Source organism: Xenopus tropicalis, chromosome 4 (assembly GCF_000004195.4).
Source record: "Xenopus tropicalis strain Nigerian chromosome 4, UCB_Xtro_10.0, whole genome shotgun sequence".
NCBI classification, from domain to species: domain Eukaryota; kingdom Metazoa; phylum Chordata; class Amphibia; order Anura; family Pipidae; genus Xenopus; species Xenopus tropicalis.
Window position 1 is genome coordinate 79,567,425 of NC_030680.2, and position 24,105 is coordinate 79,591,529.

The 24,105-nt window shown below is 38.2% G+C and overlaps 1 long non-coding RNA gene across 1 annotated transcript in view; it reads right to left on the reverse strand.

Moving 5' to 3' along the window:
- Positions 1-1,997: 1,997 nt before the first annotated feature.
- The window catches only part of LOC116410416, a 29,746-nt gene continuing 7,638 nt past the window's right edge, over positions 1,998-24,105 (reverse strand). Inside the window, exon 2 of the long non-coding RNA XR_004222377.1 lies at positions 1,998-4,233. This is a non-coding gene — a long non-coding RNA (uncharacterized LOC116410416). The remainder of the gene's footprint in view (positions 4,234-24,105) is intronic.

Below are 24,105 nucleotides of genomic sequence, written 5' to 3' on the forward strand. Positions count from 1 at the left end.
TTCAAGCAAACATTCTTTGAGTCTCTCCACCGACACAGACCCTGCTTGCGCAGTTTAAGGCTAGCCCCAAGCAGGGTTCATATTGGCGGAGAGACCTGAAGAATGTTCGCTTGAAGGGAAACTGACGCCCAGGTATACTGCTGCACTACTCTGCTCTTTTAGCTTTGGGTTAGCAATAAGCACTGTTTTTAAAGTTAGAAACTATGCGATAAGGGGGAGGTGAGGGTGGTCGAGGCAGGCCAGTTAAGGGGGCTTTTATAGCCGGGGGTGTAGTTCTTCTTTAAGAGGAACTGTGGTAGTCAAAGCAAGATCTGCAAGACCAAGAAAACATTTAGGAAGAACTGCCCATATGCTATCCAGAAAGGCAAACCCTGCAGTGTTTCAGAATGCAGCATTTCTTGTACAAACATGATCGGCATAGAAGAGTCATCATAATGAAGTCTTACCTGTAACCTTATTATAAACATCAACATCTGAGATATGGAATACAGCATCTACAAAAGTCCAAATAAGGTGGGCCGATAACAAATAACAACACAGAGGTTATTGATATCTGTAAAGTTTAAGATAATAATATTAACAACTTTATATATTTACAGCATATTAAATCAAAATAAGTGTAAGTGGAAAGACATTACTTTAGGTATTTGGCGCAAGTCTATCTTTTTGGATTCTGAACTTTTTTTTTATCTGAAATTGGTCCAGTAAAACAACCCCTCTTAAATAATCTCAATCATTCACACTAGATTAAATACAATATATTTACCCTCAAAACCCTTGTACCACATAACCACAAACACTTGAATTATACAAAATGATAATATTGTCAGATAGTACAGCTGGATATCACAGCTGTTTCCAGAACATGCTTGCACTGTGTAGATTAAAATCCTCATTTGCTCTCTTGATATTTTAACTCCTAAAACATTTAAGAAGCTGAATTTGGATTTAGTGTTACTATCTCAAATACAACTGTTCTAAAGGAAAAAAATATTTAGACCATAATTATTATTATACTATTACACATTTTACTTGCTATTAACTGTAATTAACTGAGTAGTAAACAAAGTTTACTGCTAAAGTGCTGTTTTGCCATCTTTTTGGTGTTTACATAGTGCTCCTAAATACTTTTATATTTAAACACATGGACTATTTTTAAAGAGAAATTACAATCCTTCCCACGCTTTTGACATCCATCTTGGCTAGGAGTATGCAGAAAATAAATATGATACTTGCATGACCAATTTCCCATAATCCCTAATTAGACACTCAGGAGCATGTTAATTAAAGTGTGTAAGACAACATCGCCAATGATATTGCCCATAGCAATTAGAATTGAACGGTCACCTACAAGTTACAAAATAAAAGCAAAAGTCTGGTTGCTATTGGCAACATCACTGGTGATGTTGGCTTACCACGCTATAATAAATATGCCCCACAATAAAATGCAACCTAACCTTGCTCAACCTTGCTCAGTTGTAGCGATAAGCAAATTTTTTTGTCAGGCGCAAAATGTTGCAGTGGAAAATTTGCAGTTGTGTCAATAAAAGTTGTCACGTCAAAAAAAGTTGCGGTCGTGTCAGAAAATATTGGATTCTGGGACTTGAGCTCCCTCGGCTTGACACAGAATTTGTGTACCACCCACTATGGAAAGCAGAGGAAATTCACACCCCAAATTCCATTACCTTACAATGAAACATAGTAAGGGAGTGGTTGAGGGAGGATGGGCAACTGGTGCCGTAAACGGAGATAGATTGTCATTGTTTCTTTTTAATCTGTGGGATTAGGCATGTTTGTGTAGAAAACAAACTATTTATATTTCAGTCTGGAAGTTCAGATAGTGTTTATGTACCCTCTTTACATAAGCCTGAATGAGTTCATGTCAAAAAGGGGGTATATTTTCTCTTTAATCTCTGCATTATCTCTGAAGCAACACTACATTTAATATACAACAGAAATGAATACTTTCTATAAAAATGAATCTGATAAACTATATGTGGAAAGATAATACATTTTTTTATTGGAAAGCTTCACTGGAATATGTTTTTATGAACTGAACCATGAACATGTACAAAGATAAATCAACAATAATAGATTTTGCTTCATGTAATGAGAAGGCTGTAAAGCCTATCATTCACATCAGTATTCATTAGATAATTTATAGGTGCAGGCTCAGGATCTGTGGAATCTTTGATCATTTTAAAAGCAAAATAGCTGGTTATGTGACTGAAGTGACAGCAGAGACATGTGCCTGTGTTAAACTTCAATAAGATGACCATTCTGATCTTCGCTTAATTGACATGTGGCAGCCTGAGACTGAGTCATAGCCCAAAACAGAGGTCAACCTTTCTTTGTTTGCTATACACTTGTTGGTTGGTTGATTAGCTTTCAGCTACATTGAATTCTAGCACAGGCATTTCAGTAATAGGACGCCATTATTATAAGTGGCATTCATGGACTTGTATTTCACAGAACATTATGCAGCCAGTTACACACAAACAAACTGATAAACAGCACATATTGTTATATTTCTTATATCATGTCACATTATTCAAATATAAAGATATCAAAATAGTAACCACCTCATCCCTTATATTACAACATCATTTTGTCTACTCGTAAAATATCATCTGTTTTCAGCACGATGCATTGTTATTTGTAGAACATAGGTGAAAATATACTTACAAATATCAACGATAGTTTCAAAGTCACGCAGGGTGATTTTCAAATCTTTTGTAGCAGAAAAAGCTGGAATCAACCCTCTATTTATTTTAATAGCAATCATCTGCAAACAAGCTGTGGGTGCACTTGTTGAGCACAAGGCCTAGGTAATATCCTTACATGATAATTGAGGGCCAATTCCACTTATTTTGTCCAGTTACAAAATGCTCAAGTGACAAAATGTTTAAAACTTACACTGTGCATCATGTTTAAATTGAATGAATAATTCAGATGGTAGCTGCCAATACCTTAAGGAAGAAGTTCTACTTCACAATATTTTTTTCTTTACTTTTGTCATTTTAGTTAATTCTAAATACATTAGATTCATAAACTTGTCTTTCTTAAGTATGTAATTGCTTATTGCAGTAGCCAGTTTAGTCTCTTTTCCAAGATATTTTTTAAAAATTGCTGTAATACCTTTAGTTATGAATACTTTTCAGATAAGATCAACTAAAAACGTACCCTTTCCAAAAAATGATGAACTCCTATTTATCTGGCGAGGGAGCCCTAAACAGTTCTAGATTTCACAGATTTTAAAACTTATTCATTACATTTTATGTCTAAAGATAACCCATTATTTTGGGATCTTTTGGAATATGTGTTTCACAAAGTTGAACTATGAGCATATTAACCTCTATTAATTTAACTATGAAAGATAAACTTTACATATTTTTAAACATAATTTGGGATACTTTGAGCTTTGCTGTTCAAGATGTTAAAATAAAAAATCTGATTATGGTGAATGTTTTTGAAATACACACAGTGCAGGATAATTAAATAAGACTAAAAATTACAAATATTTATTACATGAAGTGCATAAATCTTGGCATGCTGGAAAACCTGACCTCAAGGGCCCATTACCAAACATTGACTCCTCCCTGGGAAGTTTGAGCAGGTTATAAGGTGCACAAGGGAGGTTGATGGAGCAATTGGAAAAGAGCAGCACAAAAATGTATAAGGTGACTGGGTAGATTTATAGATCAGCAGAGAATAGAGGAGCTGGTATGAAGTGGCAGAGCCTGCAGGAAAAATGAAAGACAGGGTAGCATGGTAAGGAGATGATAGCAAGAATCTGGGTGGTAAGAAAGTAAAATAAAACTAAGTAGGGCAGACTTTGAGAGAGCCTATTGGTTTAGAAGCAGAATAAACTGGTGGTGGGCAGGAACATACATTCTAAACAGAACACATGTTCTACACAGCTGCATACTTAAATCCCCAGACATGTGTGCTCGCAAGACAGATTCAATCCTACAGTGTTTTATGACAAGGCAGCCACTGTCTGACACCACAACCATGTCCACACTGTTGAAGATACTTTCTTGTCTTGAAATCAGAAGATGGTAGTGTAGCAGTCAGTAGTTAGTACCATCATCTAGTCTTGTCCCGGACAATTGCACTAGTTACCTAACAAGTTTCTCCAGTCACATGGAAAAAGTAGCCCATCAACTATTTCATCAGCGGCATTGCATGCAGAGACTTTGACTTTGCAAACCCAGCCAGTCCAACTCTGTACTGTAAAAAAAAACACATTGAAGGCAATTTAGATAACAGAAGACTCGGATCATAAAATGTAAATTTAATAAACTGCACATTTTTTTTACATAAATACAACTATCTTTATAAAATATTAATGTTGTTCTCCTAAACTCTTAAACAATAGTTTCTGCTTTCAGCATTTTACATCCTTAAGTAATCCCTTTCATCATATAACAGAAATTGCAAGATCGAAGTATATTTTCTATACTTACCTTGCGGGTTAACAATAAATAAAAATTACAATTGTAAATAAAGTTATTTTACTCCTGTATTGTAACAGATATTAAACAAAAACACAGTAATTAGCACTGGCTGCTTAACCTCATTAAGGCTAGTGAAAGCAAAGTTTAAACTGGTTTATAAGGGATACAATTGTATTTTATTTGTGTGACCTGTCTCCCATAGGGTAATACATTTGCTGGGCTTCTTAAAAAGGGTGGTAGATAGTAAGCATCTGACAAAATATCACAAAAAGAAGCTTTTACATATATTTAATTTCTGTTTACATGGTTGTTTGCATTCTATGAAGGCCTAATATACTGTATATGCTAGTGCACCTTCTTGCACAAAGATGCAGTCTGTGGTCATCTGTGTCACTTTTTACAAGTTAATGGAGCTACATCTATAAATTGTGAAAAAAAATGTTTACCATTTTCACTGTATCTAACACAGAGATCTTTTTTTCCAAGTATGATGAAATGTTTTGAACAGGCTTCAGTGTTTTATGAAGGTAGCAAATATCTCATTATTGTGTCCTTGCATCTTTTATAATAGCTATTGTATGTTTATTTTTGTGACTTTAGTGGGTGAATACATACAACAAGGAATTAAATTATGATCTGTTTGCAGCATGAACTTTAATAATATAAAGTATGACTGTGAAAGGTTTATTTAGATCTAATTTTGTGAAATTGACTTTTATTTGTAAAGGTTTTTATCAGTAGGAAAACAAAAGAAGCACTGCTTTTTGCACAAACTGCCATTACCAAAGCATTTTTAACCAACCCCCACAATTTAAATAGAAGTGTTCACATACAGACACATATTAATTTTACAATAAACTATTTTATATTTTAAGCTTTATGGCAAGCTTCTAATAAATTGCAATAATTGCTTAATCTATTAGTGTAATGGTAATTTGTCACATGCAATGTTAGCCTATTTAACAGTGAAAGCACTAAATATAACCGTGTATACAGAAGTATACTGTATCATGGTGTGACTTTATAATTTGCTTCTCTGAATGCCAAATTTTGTTTTATTTCTGCCAAATACTGTAATTAAACTGACAAATATAAATGTCTAAAAAGCCATATTACAAATATATTGTAAAGGTTTGCCCTTGCCTTTGTTCAGTGTTCATGAAAAAGAACATGTAAGGAGCCCCGGGCGACTTGCGAGTGTTCCTCTATGTACCTCTATGTGCTCCCCCATGTAGACGCGCTCCATCTTCAGCGCTTTCCGGCGTGCACTGCTGCAAGGCGTGTGCGCACGCCAAATTACACATGCGCTGCATTGTGACATCGGCGGACATCACCTTTGTCGCCAAATTTGAATTTAAAACTGGTTCCTTGTTTGTTTTGAATTGCCCAAGCTGGTTCTGTGTACCTGGTTCCTAGCTTAGCAGGAACCTGACTTCCGATTTATGACTCTTCACTGCCTGCCACTGACCTTTGCCTGGCTTTAACTTTGATTCCTTCTGATCCCTTCTGTACCACTGGAAAATAGCCTTGACCATGAGTAGGCTCCCTGTCAAAAAAAAGCCTGTGGCCCCAAAAGGGCGTTGGTGAACACTGGGGTCGGCAGGGCTCTACTGCCTCACCTAAGAGGTTATTCCTGGCAGTTTCAGGCACCTATACTTACAGTCCATAACAGAACATTATTGTTGAATAAAGCACTTATTTTATCATATTTAATCTGTTATTTTAAATAAAGGTTTGTATTTTTATTCCACAGTACTTCCAGGGCTCCTGAAACCATATACATCATGGCACTTCATTATATATGGATATGAAATATGTTGGCATTTGTGTACAGTTAAATTGCATACATCAAATATATCCAGCGCTACATAAGCATATTCTAAATAAACAGAATACTCATGCCTTACATCAATTCAATATCTCGTCAAATTGCAAAAATCGGCCTAGAACATTATTCTGGTAACAGTAATACATGAAACATATTCTAACTGGGCCAGTGTTAATGGTGAATTACCTTAGGGGTCTATCCTTGGCCCTTTCCTTTTAAATCTGTTTCTTAATTATCAAAGTCATTAATAAACAAATTAAAACCGATCAAGGTTGGCATTGTAAGTACTATTTTTTTTTTTTCACAATTTTTTTTTTTTTTTACACTAAATTGTGGAAAATTATAAGTTCCATGCAAAGTGATTTGTCTAGACTTAAGAACTGGGCATTAAATTGGTAAATGAGGCTAAATGATGAAAAATGCAACGTTATGCAATTTGGTAAAAACAACATAAATGCAGTTTGGAGTCCTAAATTCAGATCGATTTTGGGATTTCTGTGGCTAACAAACTGAGTAATTCTAGGCAGAGTCACTTAAGGGTTGATTCACTAAAGTGCGATAAAATGAGTGCTATTGATAGCATGCGTTAAAAATTTTATAGCGTCTTATTTTTTTGCCAAAGTTTAACGCAAAAAAGCATGTGATAAGCGTTATCACACTTTAGTGAATCAACCCCTTAGTGGCTTCCAAAGCAGATAAAGTACTGTCTTGCATAAAAAGAGCATTGACTTGATGAACAAAAACATAATTGTGCCTCGGTATAGATTCTTGGTAAGGCTTGACATTAAGTATTCAGTGCAGGTTTTGGACCCAGTCCTTAAGAAGGATAATAATGATCTGGAGGAGATAACAGAGATGTGCTACTAGACTGGGAAAAGGAATGGATGAATTAAACTATAAGGAAAGACTGTCAAGGTTGGGGGTGTTTTCTCTGGAGAAAAGGCACTTGCAAGGGGATTTAATTACAGAGTAAAGTAGATTAGAGGACAAGCACACTGCTTGTGCATACCAGTTATGCCAGTTTTGCCTATGTTTGAGCTAAATGGCAGAGATAAGGGGAATAGCCTCTGGAATTTGGTTACGGTATTTAACCGGGGATCTCCATAGAAGCAGCCTTCAGCTGCTAGTGGTAGAGATTCTGCTGGATAGTTGTTATAATATAAATGTGTTGGAGATGTAAAGTTATATGATTGTTAATTTATGTTTAATAAACTTGGCTGTGGCCTTTTCAACCTATTAAGAACTGTAAGTCTGAGTGCTTAGTAAAAGGGATCATAAGTTTTGGGTGAGAAGGTCCAAGGCTTGACACTGCCCATGTCATGAACCTTTTAGAATACTAATAGGCAGTGTACAATGTACAATGAAGGACCTTAACGTGGCACATGAGCTTATATATTTTGTGAAAGTGAGGTAATAACACCTCCTTTTTGTGTTCAAATAATGGCTTTTTTTAGCAGCTGGTCAACTGCAGAATGTGGGTTAGACTGAGCGCTGGCACAAGGGTGCTGCTATTAGCTGGTCAATGCCACAGCGTTGGCTGAACCAAGTCCTGGAGATTTCTTTATGTATTTTGTGTTCACTACTATGTTATCATACAAAGCTATGCACTTCATTGTACAAAAGTATAAAAAGAATACAAAGCCACACAAATTACTACCCTGTAGAAAAATCCATATAAAAGTAAACTGTGAATATATTTCTCTATAAAATACACATGTTCTCTTTACTTTAACTTTCAAATAATTGTGTTGGCACAAGGTGAAAAATATAGAATGATTTATGAACTTTGATTACAACAAAGAAGTTTTCATTTGCTGACAGAACAGGACCTTTTGTGACCTGATTATTCCCATGAGTTACATAGTACGTAAATAGTTCTATTATAATATCGACTTTCTTTACCCTGTCTTGATAAAGTAGTATTCTGTATGTTTAGCATGTTCCTAGGAGGGAGCGCATGACATTTTTCACTGAAAACAAAGAAAATACATTTAGACTCAGCAACTGCATACACCAGATGGGAACTTTGCAATGTGTATACAAATACCTGTGTTTGAATTTAAATGGACATATATATGCATTGTCTAAGACTTAGCTTAAAGAAAAATTATACTCTCAGAATAAATATTTTACTTACATATAGTTTATATCATATTAAGTGGCCTATTAAAGAATCTTACCAAATCTAACCAAATATATAGATGTTGCTTATAACATAAATGAGCAATACCTTTTCTAAACTCATAAGATGTCCTGCACTAGGGAAAATTATGATTATGTATATTTCTATTGTAAATATATATTTGTATATATATGGTATATATATATATATATATATTACACAGAGAAGAGCACACCCTATACAAGTCAAAATGCCCTTGGTGCAGGTCAAAAACAAAAATATAATAGAAAGAGTGCCGCACACATAGGGACTTGATACAAAAGAAATATATATATTCCACGCGTCTTTTTTTTTCATGTTATGTACTGTATGGTCTTCAAGCTATCCTTCTTTATTTTATTTAAATGCCTCATACTTCACCTAAAATAGAACTGAGTAGCGATGAGCGAATTTTTTTGCCAGGCATAGATTCACAGCGAATTTCTGCATTTCGCCATTGACAAATTGTTTTGGGAAACTTTCACGAGAATTTGGCGTTTCCCGGATTTTTCCCTGTTTTGCAAATTTTCCTGTAGATTCGCTCATCACTAGAACTGAGAGGTTTTCCTGCTTTCCAAGGTCTGTTTAACCTTATATCTCCTTTACAGTTAAGGATTCCAGTATTACCAACATATTAGATTTTTCCACTTAGCCTTTGGCCTTGTACATTTATATGGTCATGGAACCCCTCGTGCCTTTTTATATTCTTAAAGTTTACAATAGGTGGTACATTATTAATTAAGTAATATTCTATTACTATATTTGTTCTATTGTTTCAATGGCTACATAATGTTTAAGAGAATTGCCTTGATACTTCAATCTGTGGGAACCCTGCATAATGCAAAGACAATATTCTTGGGTGTTATGCTCAAAAAAGAAAATCAAGTAATATATGGTAAATAAACAGGAGCAAAAAAAGCTCCTCAAATATTTCTTATGTTTATGTCTTATGTATATGAAATTTTGAAAGGAAATTGAGAAGAATATTCACATTTTGCTAATGTCCTATCCTTTTTTATTCTTTGCTCCAGACAAACTTTCCTAATTTTTTTCTATTTTGTACAGATACAAAACTAAACCATATAGCCCACTGATAAAGCACGTTGGATGAACAAATTTACAAATTCTAATTGTGCAAATGTAGGTAACATGTAAGAGTATAAGTATTGTGGAAAATTTTCATTAAAGACTGAATTCAAGTATATACCATAAAAGAAAAATCTTACGTGAAGACAGAAAATGGGACTTTGCAACAAACTCCAAACATTTAGTAAGCAGTTAGGTGTAAAGTTCATGATGTCCATTGCACTTTGCATATCAATAGAGATTTTAGAGCCATCAAGGGGATATAAGTCAGCAGAAGGAACCATTAACTTTCTGTTTCCTTATTTTTTTTATGTGTGTGTTTAGCATCAGCTGATCTACATACATTGCAGTCATATTACACATTGTAAGCTATAATCAGCAAATCAAAAAGAAACATATTAATTCCTATAATGTAAATGCTCCTATTGTTTCCAAATTATTTTGCATTTTAGATATTTTACAGTCAGGTCAGAAATAGAAATGATATAGCATTTCCCATGGCAGCAATATGGCCATAGGCCATCTCATAAAAGGAAGAACGTAGCTATTGTTGAGGGACTATAAAAATAAATATAGCTGAAAGGTAAAGGAAAGTCCAGAACATTCCGAAAATAGTGCTCCCTATTAAAATCAAAGAGGATGCTTCAACGTCCAAGAGTTCATGACATTCTCTTGGGGATCACAAACTATAGTTTTATATAGCAAATCAGGTTCAGTCAAATAATGGAAAATATCAGAATACTTATAATATGAGAATGCTTGTTATAAAAATGGAATATGATTTCTCACTAATACTGTATTGGAGCCATCATATGGCATGCAATTCACAAATATGTTCAGTATGTTAACATTTTCAGAAGTTCACATGATGCAAATACCTGGGAAAAAGCTTCATTGAGAATTAACACTTCCATGTACACAAGACTTACTGTTTGCAAACAAAATTAAATATTTTGCTTTGGTTTCTAAAATGAAGCAATTAACAGCTATTCTTTTCATGGGTGTAGTAGAATTGCATACAACAATACATGCATGTCCAGATTTCAGTGATACTAGAAAATTAGAAATTACATTGGCTATAAATCTAAAAATCTTCTAGTCCAACAGATTTTTGACATATTTAACCACTTAAATGGCTGATAAGTATGTCTTGTTTTTAAGACCACAAAATTGGGCTAATGTGATACTTGGCCAACAGGATTTCCATCTGGACCGGATGACCAATTTGGAACTTAACTCTGGTACTGTTTATATATTAAGTTATTGCCACACACACCTGAGATCTCTGCATTCACTGCAACATTTTGTGGGGCTAAATCCCCTAGTCAGGTTTATCCATTTAAAGTAAATGTATGTGTTCTTTGTTGATTTCATTTACTTCATTTGTCACTTGATTTAAAGAATAATGTAATAACAGGCATAAACATTACATTAAGTAGATAAACATTTCTAGTTTTAACTATATTATACTTCAATGTAATGGAAATAAAAATATTGATTTAAAACAACCTAAGCTTAAATACATAACCTTTACTCAACACATGCACAGTTTGCACTGGCCCTTGTTGAACTATCATTTTTAGTGTTACTTAATCACCCACTAAGCTGCTATATGTCATTTTGATAGCATCTGTTTGTGCTGACACATTTCACAGAATAATCCTTACACCTCCCACACATCAAATCCTGTATAGGTACCTGTTTTCTAAAAGGTAAATTAAATAAATACTGCCAAATGAATAAAAAGTTAAAACTTTAGCATTTTTGTATTGGGTAAAGTAGTAAGTTTGGGGGGGGGGTGCTAATGTACTTATTTTTTTGAAAAGTCAATGTCCTTTTATAGGACTTTATACATTGCTATTTTACGATATATGTTCAAAAAGACTGAGAGGGAGAAGCTAAATTAAGCATAGGGTCATAGCAGACATGGAGATTAGCTTCCCACGGGAAGCTAATCTTCTGGAAATTCTTGGCTGCTAAACAGGTTGGGGGACAAGCATACCATGTTGTGGCCCATAACATTGTTTTGTAAACCCAAGAAAATTCCAAAAAAGACATGACAACATTTTGGATGAAAATTGGGCCACAGCTTTATTAATACAATTATTAACAATTAATATGATAACATTATGCCAACAGCTGCCTTGCAGCTGGCACGATATTCCCCAATCACCAGGAGTCTCCTGCTGTAACAGGTTCAAAGCCGTAGACTGCTGAACGTGCTCAGCTTAACTCACCAAGTTTTCCATATTCCATCAGGCCGTGCGTAAGACCCCCGCTACTAAGATAAAACTGTGACAACAAAATATGAAAAAACATTAAACATATCAATGACAGTTAAACAATAACAAGATGAGGGTGGGAGGGAGTGAAAGTTGCTCTCTGTGTGTTCCACTCCAAGTGCTGTGGCACTTCCTGGGAGAGGGGCTATTTAACCCATTTGGACCCACACCCCTGCAAAAATTAGCCACAGGTGGGCCAAAGGGGATGGGGATAATGAGACACCTGACTCAAATTGGTATTGTCTGTCCCCCAGCAGCCATGCCTCTACTCACTTATACAGTTCGTAGAGCTATCTTTCCCACCTGCAAGTATGTGAATCTCTGGTGGGGAAACATAGCAAGGCAACTTCAGGCTACTACCTGAACTACAGGTGACATATATGTTTTCCAATCAGCAATTTAGATATATGCCAGAGGAAAGCAGCTTTACATTAGTTGCCCATGATACAAATTTACTGTATGCAATCACCTTAGAGACCTAGAGATATTGAAAACCACAGTTCTCTTAATTTGTGCCAACATGGTGTTATGCATAATAGATCCTGCCGGACTAATTTTATTACCTTCTGTAAGGAGGTGAGCATAAACCTAGACTCTGGGATGGTGGTGGATGCAATTAGCTTAGATTTTGCTAAAAGATTTGATATAGTATCACATGGGAGATTACTGGTTACATTAAGGAATATTTGCCTGAACATGTTTGTGCTTGGATAGAGAATTGGTTGAAGGCTAGATTACAAAGAATGGTTGTGAAAGAAGCATTCTCTTTTTTTTTAATTTGACAATTTTTATTATTTCTTCATTACAATAGACATAACAATCATGTAACATGGGTATAGCCTTTCTACAAGTTGGTCACCTTGTAAATCTAGCCTTCAGGCCATACAACTTTCTATTAACTGTACTCTATACTCAATATAGAGTAATATTTAGAGGGTAGAGAAACGGGAGAAAGAGGGGAAAGATAGGAAAGAGGGAAAGGAAGATAGGAAAGAAGCATTTTCTAATTGGACCAGTGTTAGGGGAGTACTGCAGGAGTCTGTCCTTGGCCCTTTGCTTTTTAACTTGTTTATGGTGGGCATTGAAAGTACTCTGTCTATTTTTGCTGATGATACTAAATTATACAAAACTATAAGTTGACTGAACTTGAAAACTAAGCAGCAAACTGACAAATAAGGTTCAGTCTTGATAAGTGCAAGGTTATGGTAGGAATAACATAAATGCAAGTTATACACAGAATAGTAGTGTTTCCTTCAACACCCATCAATACCCCTATATCTTTAATAGCTGTGTAACTTTAGGCATCATTGATATCATTAAGTAGCTACTAAAGCAAATAAAGTACCCTCTTGCATAAAAAATTAACTCAAGGGATGAAAACATAATTTTGCCTCTTTATATATATCTAATAAGGCTTCACTTTGAGTATGTAGTGCAATTTTAGGCTCCAGTTCTTAAGAAGGATATTAATGAGATGGAGAGAAAGCAGAGACATCAGCCTAAACTATTAAAGGGGGTTTAATCTATGAGAGTAGACTGTCACTGTTGAGTTGTTTTCTCTGGATCCACAGAAAAGATCAGAGCACCAGAGGCCACCCCCATAGACTAGAGCAACAGAAGTTTCATTTGATGCAGCGTAGGTGGTTCTTTATGGAGAGGGCAGTGAGGTTGTGGAATGCCCTGCTGCGTGATGTCCACATGACTTTATACTATGCGTTGTATATATATACATTCACTAGCTGGTCCTTCCTACTAGGCCATCTACCTCTGTGGACAAATATTCCTTAGGCTCTCAGAGTTAACTGTGCAGAAAACAGGTCCCAAACACACTTTTCCCCAAACAGGATAAGTTCCACACTGCAGCTCCAGTGTCTCAACTCTCTCCCAGGAAAGAGCAGCCTAGACACTACCCTTGGAGCCACCTTTTAACTACAGTTGAGGCTAATCAGCCCTCACAGCTGCACAGACCCTTAATTTTGCAGCCTCCTGTGCTGCTTCATAGAGGATTCTGGAGGAATATACTTTCCTTCTATGATTTTCCCATCCATGCTACAATATATGCACATGGATGGGTTTGTTTGTGTGTGTACTGTATGTGTGAGCTGGGGTTGATTTGGAGGGGTTAAACTTGACTTTTTTTTATATATAAGATAATTATCACTGTTAATGCTCATATAAAATAGCTAGCCTTGAAAAATAAGCACTGTTATTATTGTGCTGCACTATGCTGTGCCACTTCACAATGATGCACTTGTGTCCTGTTTCATTATAGCTAGACTGTACTATAAAGGTCTATGTTAAGGATGCACAAAACTCATAATTTAAACAGTTGTCGGAATACAGGAGCAATACCCTAAATTGCAAATTTAGAATTGAGATAAATAGAAAAATAGCTAACCAGAGTTTGAGTCAAGTATAATTTAAGTTTGCTGTTTTCTCCCCTTTTTCAGAAAAACATGGCAAAATGGTAAATGGGCAAAAGACCACTCAATCTAATCACCCCTATACCTCTGAACAGAATAAAGGCCTGTGGAACCTTAGATGTAAATTAACATCTGATACCAAACCATAATATTATAATCAGAACATCATTTAAGATACACATGCATTTAAATGACCTACTTGTCTACTATAAACTAAATAGCAACAATGGGCTTTGGGCTATTGGCCCAGAAAAGCTTTATATCAAGATTTTGGCTATTTATAGAACTCTAAGAGGTACTCCTGAAGTATAGAACAATGCTTATTTTACTGTTGTACAGAAAGTTAGCCATTGCTTTATATGCACTGTGCATACCAAAGTAAATATGCCTTTGGTCTATTTCCTCACTCAAAAATAAGAGCTGCTCACAAAAAGATTTCCATCACTTTCTCAAACAAATGCTTTGCTTCTTATCTTTAACCACTGGAAAATTCTGCATTAAACCAAACATAATACTGTGCAGTTTTAAACTTTGGATTCACTAATTTGTGTGACATTTACCGGTCTGACTAAGTGATAAGCATTAGGAAACAGCATTGTAACTTGTAGCCTATATTGTTATTCTATATCCTCAAGGAAGAAATGGAAGGGCATAAGCGCCTAACATGGTTTTGTTACAGAGACAGTGATGCATTGCAGCATTTAAAAGAGACATGGCAACTAGTTCAGAAAAGGATAATTGTCTGAGTGGTTACAGCTGTAAATGTGTGTTTATCTTACAGAAGTTCAAAGTGATTGTCTTTAATAATGTTAGAAAGTCAAACAAATAATCATATATTATTCTACAGCAAACTTGAAAAGAAGCGTGACTGATAGTAATAAATATTTATAGCTTCTGCGTGTTACTAGAGGAAAACAAACTAGTCCATTCTGGTTCAGAACTGTTGATTCCCCATTTAATAAACAATGCAGACAGTGGTAAACTGAGACCTGAGTGTGCAACCCTGACCCTTACTCAAGGGGAGTGCTTAATTATCCTGAACTGCACCTGGGAGGAATATGGGAAAATGCCAGGAGAAATGTACCGTGTGAGACAAAAGGAAAGCCTATACAAAACATTGTTTTTTTTTGGTATTATACACCAAGTAAGCTACATAAACTGTTTCCCAATGAGAGCCAGCAATGCTGGAGACGCTGGGGGAGATAGGGACATTGGCGCATATAATGCAGTACTGCCCCTCCCTGGCCACATTTTTGGGAAAGGTGGAGATACTCTTGAATAAGGTATTTTACAGTTAGTATGCCCTAGACCCACTAACTACATTGACTGGGAAACCATTTGACCTTAAAACTATAGCTGAACAAAGATTAATAAATTATATCCTGACTGCATGCAGACTGGGGATTACATATCGATGGAAAAATCCACATCGCCAACACTCTCAGAGATAATACCCAGGATAGCAGACATGAGAGAAATGGAACATATGACAGCCAGAATCACAAATCTGAAAGCAAAAATACACCATCTAAAACCTGGCGAGATTATGTAGAAGTCAATAGCAGTGATCATTCTTTGCTTTGGGGTTTTTAGACGAGGTTTTGGTTTTTTGATGCTATCAGTTGTGCAACAGTATGAAGAGGTTGTGGTTTTAGCAGTGTTTCCATGGCTTTTTGGTTTTGTGATTTTTTAATTAGGAACGTTTAATAAATGACTGAAATTTGTGGAAATGAGTTTAGGTGTGGAACCACAAAAATGAAAATGTTAAAAATGGGCCTCCCCGTTATGTACTGTATCTAATGTTTTCATTTTCTTTTCTTTTTTTATTTACCAGTGCTGTTTTCTGAGTCATTACTGTATTTATCGTCCTAACACTAACATCTGTGTCAGCACAGGGACTTATTAATGACTTATTCACCACTCATTTTTCTGCTTTACAATATGTCAGGTGTGCACATGATATTGGGAATTAGATAGTCAATACTTAGCCAGATATGGAGTTTATAGAAAAGGTGATTTTATTATTGTGTTTCTAACCTGTTAAGGAACCCTGGTTTACATTAAATATAGTAATTTGTTATGCCTGTAAACAAATTGTATATATCCACCAACATTATTTAATAATTTTATCCCTTCCCCCTTTTTTACATCTTCTGTATTAATCATGTGCTATGGAGTGTGAACGAATGAAAATAAAAACCTTTTAGGTGTTTTATCCACACTTAATTTTTACCTAGAGCGCCAACTCTTAACTATTAAATTATACATGGTACATTTGAAAAAGCTGAGTACTGTTACGTCTGTTCCTTCCTAAGCTAGATTTTGTGTGAATTTTCTGGTTTTGACCTAACCTATATTTAAACCACATTCTTGGCTAATGCTTTTGCCTTATTATTGGCTCTGATTAGTGATTAGAGAAAATTTTCTTCTACAGAAGAGTAGAAGAGAGAAAAATTCAGGATTTACCTGTCCAAAAAGTTTGGCTTACAATTAAGCCAGTAGGATTTGCACCCTAGTTTGTACGGTGGTGGAGGAGGACGCTAAAGGACAGCTGTGTGTGGTGTCAAGCGGCGTGCAGAGAAGGACAGCTGCATGGGCAGTCAGAACAAGTCTTCCGGCGTGCAGTAACCCTCCGAGATCCATGCCTCATTCATTTTAATAAAGGTCAGGTAATCAACACTTTTGTGACCTAGGCGAGTTCTCTTCTCAGTTACAATCCCTCCTGCTGCACTAAAGGTCCTTTCTGAGAGGACACTTGAGGCAGGGCAAGACAACAGATTTATGGCAAATTGTGACAGCTCTGGCCACAGATCAAGCCTGCGCACCCAGTAGTCCAGGGGTTCATCGCTCCTCAGAGTGTCAATATCTGCAGTTAATGCCAGGTAGTCCGCTACCTGCCGGTCGAGGCGTTCTCTGAGGGTGGATCCAGAAGGGTCCTGGCGCTGCCTTGGACTGAAAAAACTTTGCATGTCTGACGTTACAGAGTGGCCAAAGTGCATTGTCCTTGCAGGTGTGCTCGTGGGAGGATTACCGGCACCTCTGCCCCTGGAATGTGGAGTGACATCACCCTTAAAAGAATTGTACAACATGTTTTGCAGGCTGGTTTGGAAATGCAGCATCCTTTCGGACTTGGTACGTTGGTAACATTTCTGCCACTTTATGCTTGTAACGAGGGTCTAGTAGCGTTGCCACCCAGTACAGGTCCTTCTCCTTAAGCCTCTTGATACGGGGGTCCTTCAACAGGCATGACAGCATGAAAGACCCCATTCTCACAAGGTTGGATGCAGAGGTATCCATCTCCCCTTCCTCGTTATCAAGGACTACGTCCTCATCCACCACCGTCTCCTCCCCCCAGCCACGTACAAGACCAGGGCTCCACAAAAGGTGACCACAAGCCCCCTGGGAAGCCTGCTCCTGTTGGTCTTCTGCCTCCACAAAGCCACCTTCCTCCTCTGACTCCGCTTCTGACACCTCTCCCTGCGTTGCAGCAGGTGCCTGGGAACGTTCTGGTGATTCCGCCCAGAAATCAGGCTCTTGGTCACGCTGGTCTACAGCGTCATCTGTCACTCGTCGCACGGCACGCTCAAGAAAAAAGCAAAGGGTATTAGGTCATGTGCCATGCAGGGCACATGTGTTAAATTGCCCAGTCTCAGTGCTGCCAACAGATTGCTTCCGTTGTCACACACCACTTTTCCAATTTTCAGTTGGTGTGGGGTCAGCCACCGATCGGCCTGTGAGTGCAGAGATGACAGGAGTACAGATCCGGTATGGTTTCTACTTTCCAGGCACGTCATGCCCAAGACAGCATGACAACGGCGTACCTGGCACGTCGAATAGCCTATGTGGAGCTGGGGGTGCACAGGTGTGGAGGAGGACACAGCAGCAGAGGAGGAAGAAGCCGAGGAAGAAGCCAAGTTAGAAGACGAGTTAGAAGACGACTTAGAAGACGAGTTAGAAGACGAGTTAGACAGCAAAGGAGGAGTAGAGGTGGTGGCAGACCCGCATGCAACCCGTGGCGGTGACACCAACTCCACTGTTGTTGAACCACGCATTCCCTGCTTCCCAGCCATCACCAGGTGACATACCTGCCCTGACCATGCTTGGAGGACCATGTGTCAGTAGCCATATGGACCTTTGCCCCAACACTAAATGACAGAGATGCGGTGATTTGGCTCTGCACATGCTGGTACAGGTGTGGTATTCCCTTCTGTGAAAAAAAATTGCGGCTGGGTACCTTCCACTGCGGTGTCCCAATTGCTACAAATTGGTGGAAAGCCTCAGAGTCCACCAGCTGGTATGGTAAAAGCTGGCGGGCTAAGAGTGCAGACAATCCAGCTGTCAGACGCCGGGCAAGGGGATGACTCGGAGGCATTGGTTTCTTACGCTCAAACATGGCCCTCACAGAAACTTGGCTGGGGGCAGATGAGCAGGAACTGGAAGGCGGAGTGGAGGGTGGTTGAGACGGGTCAAGGACAGCAGAGGTAGAGCAGTAAGATGCTGGAGCAGAAGGAGGGTGGCTTAGCGTTTGGCTGCTGCCTTTGAGGTGTTGCTCCCATAGTGCTTTGTGTTTGGCGTTCATGTGCCTTCACATAGCAGTTGTACCTAAGTGGGTGTTGGGCTTCCCAAGACTCAGTTTCTGACTGCACTCATTGCAAATTACAGCGCTTTTGTCAGAGGCACACACATTAAAAAAATGCCACACTGCTGAGCCTTTTGATGTGGGCTTTCTAGCAGTAACAGTAGAAGTTGGCGGGTGCGTTGGCTGGCTGACCACAGGTGCCGATTCATGTTGTTGCCCTACTGTTCCCTGGGAGCTGTCCCTGCTTCTTCTAAGTCTTAATCTCCTCCTGCCTCTCTGACTCTCCGTCTCTCCATCTGAACTATCCTCCTCTTGCTCTCTTCTTGTGGGCACCCACAAAATATCACTCTCCTCATCATCATTCTCCTCAGATGCATCAATTTCTTCTGACAGCTCACAGAAGACAGCAGCAGCGGGGACCTCATCACACCTTATGTCCATCTCTGTTGTGTTGCCTGCCTGAGTTATATCTGGTGTAACGTCCTCATCTCCTTCATCTTCTTCTGGCAATAATGGTTGCGCATCACTCATTTCAACAAACTCATGAGTAAATAACTCCTCTGACTCCAGTGAAGAAGGGGCGGCGGTGGTGGAGGAAGTGGTAGGTGGGGTGTCCATAGCAGAGGAGGATGAGGATGTTGTGGCAAAGTTAGAAACGGTAGAGGATGGGGTGTGCTGTGTAAGCCAGTCAACTACCTCTTCAGCATTTTGGGAGTTCAGGGTAAGTGCCTTCGGAACACTGGGCAATTTCCTAGGGCCACAGGATATCATAGCAGCACGGCCCCTAGTGCCTCTGCGTGGCGGCCTGCCTTTGCCTGGCATTTTTTTTATTTTTACAAAACAACAACAACTTGGGTGATGTTTCTGGACACGGAATTATTATTGTTATTTAGACAAATTGTGAAAAAGCTCACACAGCTAGGTGGCACTTGGTTGCAGACACCGGGCAACAAGGCCTGCAAGGGCAACGTATACAGTAGTGGATACGGAATATATTATTGCTGGTGGAAAACCGTCACTCAAGTGATGTTTCTGGACACGGAATTATTATTGTTATTTAGACAAATTGTGAAAAAGCTCACACAGCTAGGTGGCACTTGGTTGCAGACACCGGGCAACAAGGCCTGCAAGGGCAACGTATACAGTAGTGGATACGGAATATATTATTGCTGGTGGAAAACCGTCACTCAAGTGATGTTTCTGGACACGGAATTATTATTGTTATTTAGACAAATTGTGAAAAAGATCACACAGCTAGGTGGCACTTGGTTGCAGACACCGGGCAACAAGGCCTGCAAGGGCAACGTATACAGTAGTGGATACGGAATATATTATTGCTGGTGGAAAACCGTCACTCAAGTGATGTTTCTGGACACGGAATTATTATTGTTATTTAGACAAATTGTGAAAAAGCTCACACAGCTAGGTGGCACTTGGTTGCAGACACCGGGCAACAAGGCCTGCAAGGGCAACGTATACAGTAGTGGATACGGAATATATTATTGCTGGTGGAAAACCGTCACTCAAGTGATGTTTCTGGACACGGAATTATTATTGTTATTTAGACAAATTGTTATTTAGACAAAAAATACAGAGCAGTAGAAAGTAGATTACTAGCCAGAAAACCTACTTAAACTCTCCCTCAAATCAATACATACAGCTCCTATCCCCACACAAATACAGAGCAGTAGTAGATTACTAGCCAGAAATCCTACTTAAACTCTCCCTCAAATGAATGCACAGCTCCTATCCCCACACAAATACAGAGCAGTAGAAAGTAGATTACTAGCCAGAAAACCTACTTAAACTCTCCCTCAAATGAATGCACAGCTCCTATCCCCACACAAATACAGAGCAGTAGAAAGTAGATTACTAGCCAGAAATCCTACTTAAACTCTCCCTCAAATGAATGCACAGCTCCTATCCCCACACAAATACAGAGCAGTAGTAGATTACTAGCCAGAAATCCTACTTAAACTCTCCCTCAAATGAATGCACAGCTCCTATCCCCACACAAATACAGAGCAGTAGAAAGTAGATTACTAGCCAGAAATCCTACTTAAACTCTCCCTCAAATGAATGCACAGCTCCTATCCCCACACAAATACAGAGCAGTAGTAGATTACTAGCCAGAAATCCTACTTAAACTCTCCCTCAATCAATCACAGCTTCTCTCCCTACACTATCTCTTCAAGCACACACAGGCAGAATGTAAAATGGCTGCTGGGCTTCGGTTTATATATGGAAGGGAGTGGTCCAAGGGGGGGTGGCCCAGGAGGGAGAGCTGCCTGATTGGCTGACATGTATCTGCTGGTCTGGGGTGAGAGGTCAAAATTTGGCGCCAGCTAAGGCGAACCCAAATGGCGAACATCGCCAAAAGTTCGCGAATTTGCGGACTTGCGAACACCCGATGTTCGCGCGAATTAGTTCGCCGGCGATCAGTTCGCTACATCCCTAGTTATAGGTTCAGCGTCAGACTAGCCCGTTGGGGCACCGGGAAAAAACACAGTGTTCCCCAGTGGCCCAGACCCGATCCCCACAGGGTGCTACACTGATCTACCAGTCCTTCCCCCAACATGCTGCAGGTAATTTTCATTTAGGCGCAATCGGGGGAGGGGGTCATATGGGTTTTGGGGGCCCTCTGGGGAGAGGGGGTGAAGGTGTTCGGGGCCATCATTGGGGGGAAAGGAGCCCCTGAGGCAGAAGCCCCAGTGGGTCCTGCACCCCCCAGTCCAACCCTGACTAGGTTGCTTGAGTTCCTGGAAGACCAATGTTGACAGGGATTCCTCTTCTTCACAAAATAGTAAGCCATTTCAGCAGTAAGCTCAGGTTTCAAGCTTAACAGTATATTACTATGTTGATAAGTTAATCTTTTGCTAACTTTATGCACTGTTTTTCTATCCTGCATTATTTACATTGTTGACTTCAGAGGTTATGAGTTTAGTTTACATAACAGAATACTTTAGTATGTTCTCTAAATTTAGAATTGTACTAACCATTTTCCCCAGTAGCTTAATCAGCAATATGAAATTTTATTTTTCTTCATTTTGTTCTAACCAGAACCATAATAAATAAGTGCCTTATATTACAGAGAAACTGTTCACCCTTTCACCATGTGTGAGACACCCATCTTTTTCTTACACAGGATAAGCAGTATTTGGAATATAGAATCAAAAAAGAATGGCAAAAAAATTACTAGCTGTAAGATGTTGTTTAAAATATCACCCATCCTCCCAAATTAGGACGCATAATCAGAATGTTTTCTCATCTGACTTTCCTATTCCTGAATCTTTTTTAAAAGTTAAGGAAAGTTGAAATCACAGGGGGTGCCAACTTCATACTTATCATCAATAGAATTACAATATTCTTACCTATAAGAGTATATGCCCCTCCTTTCTTTCATAATTGGAAAAATATTATCGTTGATGTTGAATTATCTTGGGCAACCACTCCAGAGCCAAGATGAATATAGAGTTTAAAGGAACAGTAACACCAAAAAATGAAAGTGTATAAAAGTAACTAAAATTTAATGTGCTGCTGCCCTGCACTGGTAAAAGGTGTGTGTTTACTTCAGAAAGTCTACTATAATTTATATAAATAAGCTGCTATGTAGCCATGGGGGCAGCCATTTAAAGGAGAAAAGGCACAGGCACATAGCAGATAACAGATAAAACACTATTGTATTCTACAGAACTTATCTGTTATCTGCAATGTAACCTGTGCCTTTTCTCCTTTTTTCCAGCTTGAATGGCTGCCCCCGTGGCTACACAGCAGCTTATTATATAAATTATAGTAGTGTTACTGTAGCAAACACACCAGTTTTACCAGTGCAGGGCAACAGTGCATTATATATTTATTACTTTGAAGCTCTTTCATTTTTTGGAGTTACTGTTCCTTTAACAATGTCCCTCATGAAGTCACATGTTTAGTAAATAAGCATACAATTGCACAACCCACTACTGACTAGTCAGTTCTTCTAACTTTGCACTTGCTTATGTTTTAGGTAGAATTAAGGATTGTCATTCCAACAGATTTCTGGCAGTGGCCTTTAGGGCACAGATTCAGGGACTTTCTAGAAGCATAAAAGATGCCCATTCCTATGCAATACAACAGATTATAAATTTGAGATTATCAGACTCTGGAAGAGAGAGATCAAATGGACAATAGCATAAGAAGTGACATGATTACCATCTGCTTTTGCGAAAGCAAATTTATAAAGGTGTGAGATGCAAGAATTGATATTTGATTTTATGCAAGAACAACATTTAAATTATGAACAGAACTAAATTAAAAAATGTTAGTTTGTACAACTTGTGATATATGATTCTGTAAAAATAGTTATATTATTATATGTCTAAGTTATGAATTTAATTTCTTAGATTTTTGGAGAACTAAAATAAACACTGTTCTGTTGACAACATTATAGAGTTAAAAGCATCACATATAAGATTAGTGATGTTTTTATATAATATTGGTTAAGCATTTGCAATACTTTTACTAGCATTTTCATCAAACCATTCAATATGCTATAGGCCCTATATTTGATAAAGTAACGTTTTGCAGCACAAAGTAAGATTAAAATTTGCAGAAACATTCCCTTTAGAAGCTTATAACTTGTGCTGCAGTTGCAATTTTTAATTTATAAAGATGTCTTATTTTTGATCATTGGTCATTTCTTTCATAAATACATTAAAGGGGTCCTCCACTCAGCAAATGGTTAAGACACATTAGGGCTCATTTACAAGCACAAGTGCAGTGTTCAGAGTGCAATTTTAAGTGGATGTTGTTATGATTTTTACCCACAATACAGCTATCCCCCATAATTCTAGTGTCATTGTGATCTCAACGGTACAAGGTAACTTGAACAGATTTGTACAAATACATTTTACATTGTGAATGCTAAAGCAGACATTCATCTTCCACATAAAATGCTAGCCGAAAGTCTAGTGGCCACTTAAAAAAAGAAAGGCATTTTATTGCCAATAGATTAGCCACAATACTGCAAGCTAGAATGCTATATTTATTCTGCAGAAAGCTGAGTAAACAGCCCTAGAAGCTCCTTTTGTTTGCTTAAGCTAGCAGCTGCCATTTTAGCTTGGTCTCAGTAGCTTCCATGCTGAAGCTCTAATTACACAGCACAGTTGGGAGGGAAGCGAGAGATGATAGGAAGGGGAGGACAGAGAAGGGTAGAGGGGAGGGAGAGAGGAGCAAACTAAGCAGACAAGTGCCCTGCCCTGAAGGATTTTTCTGAGAGAAGGAAGTCTGACACAGAAGAACATGTGTACA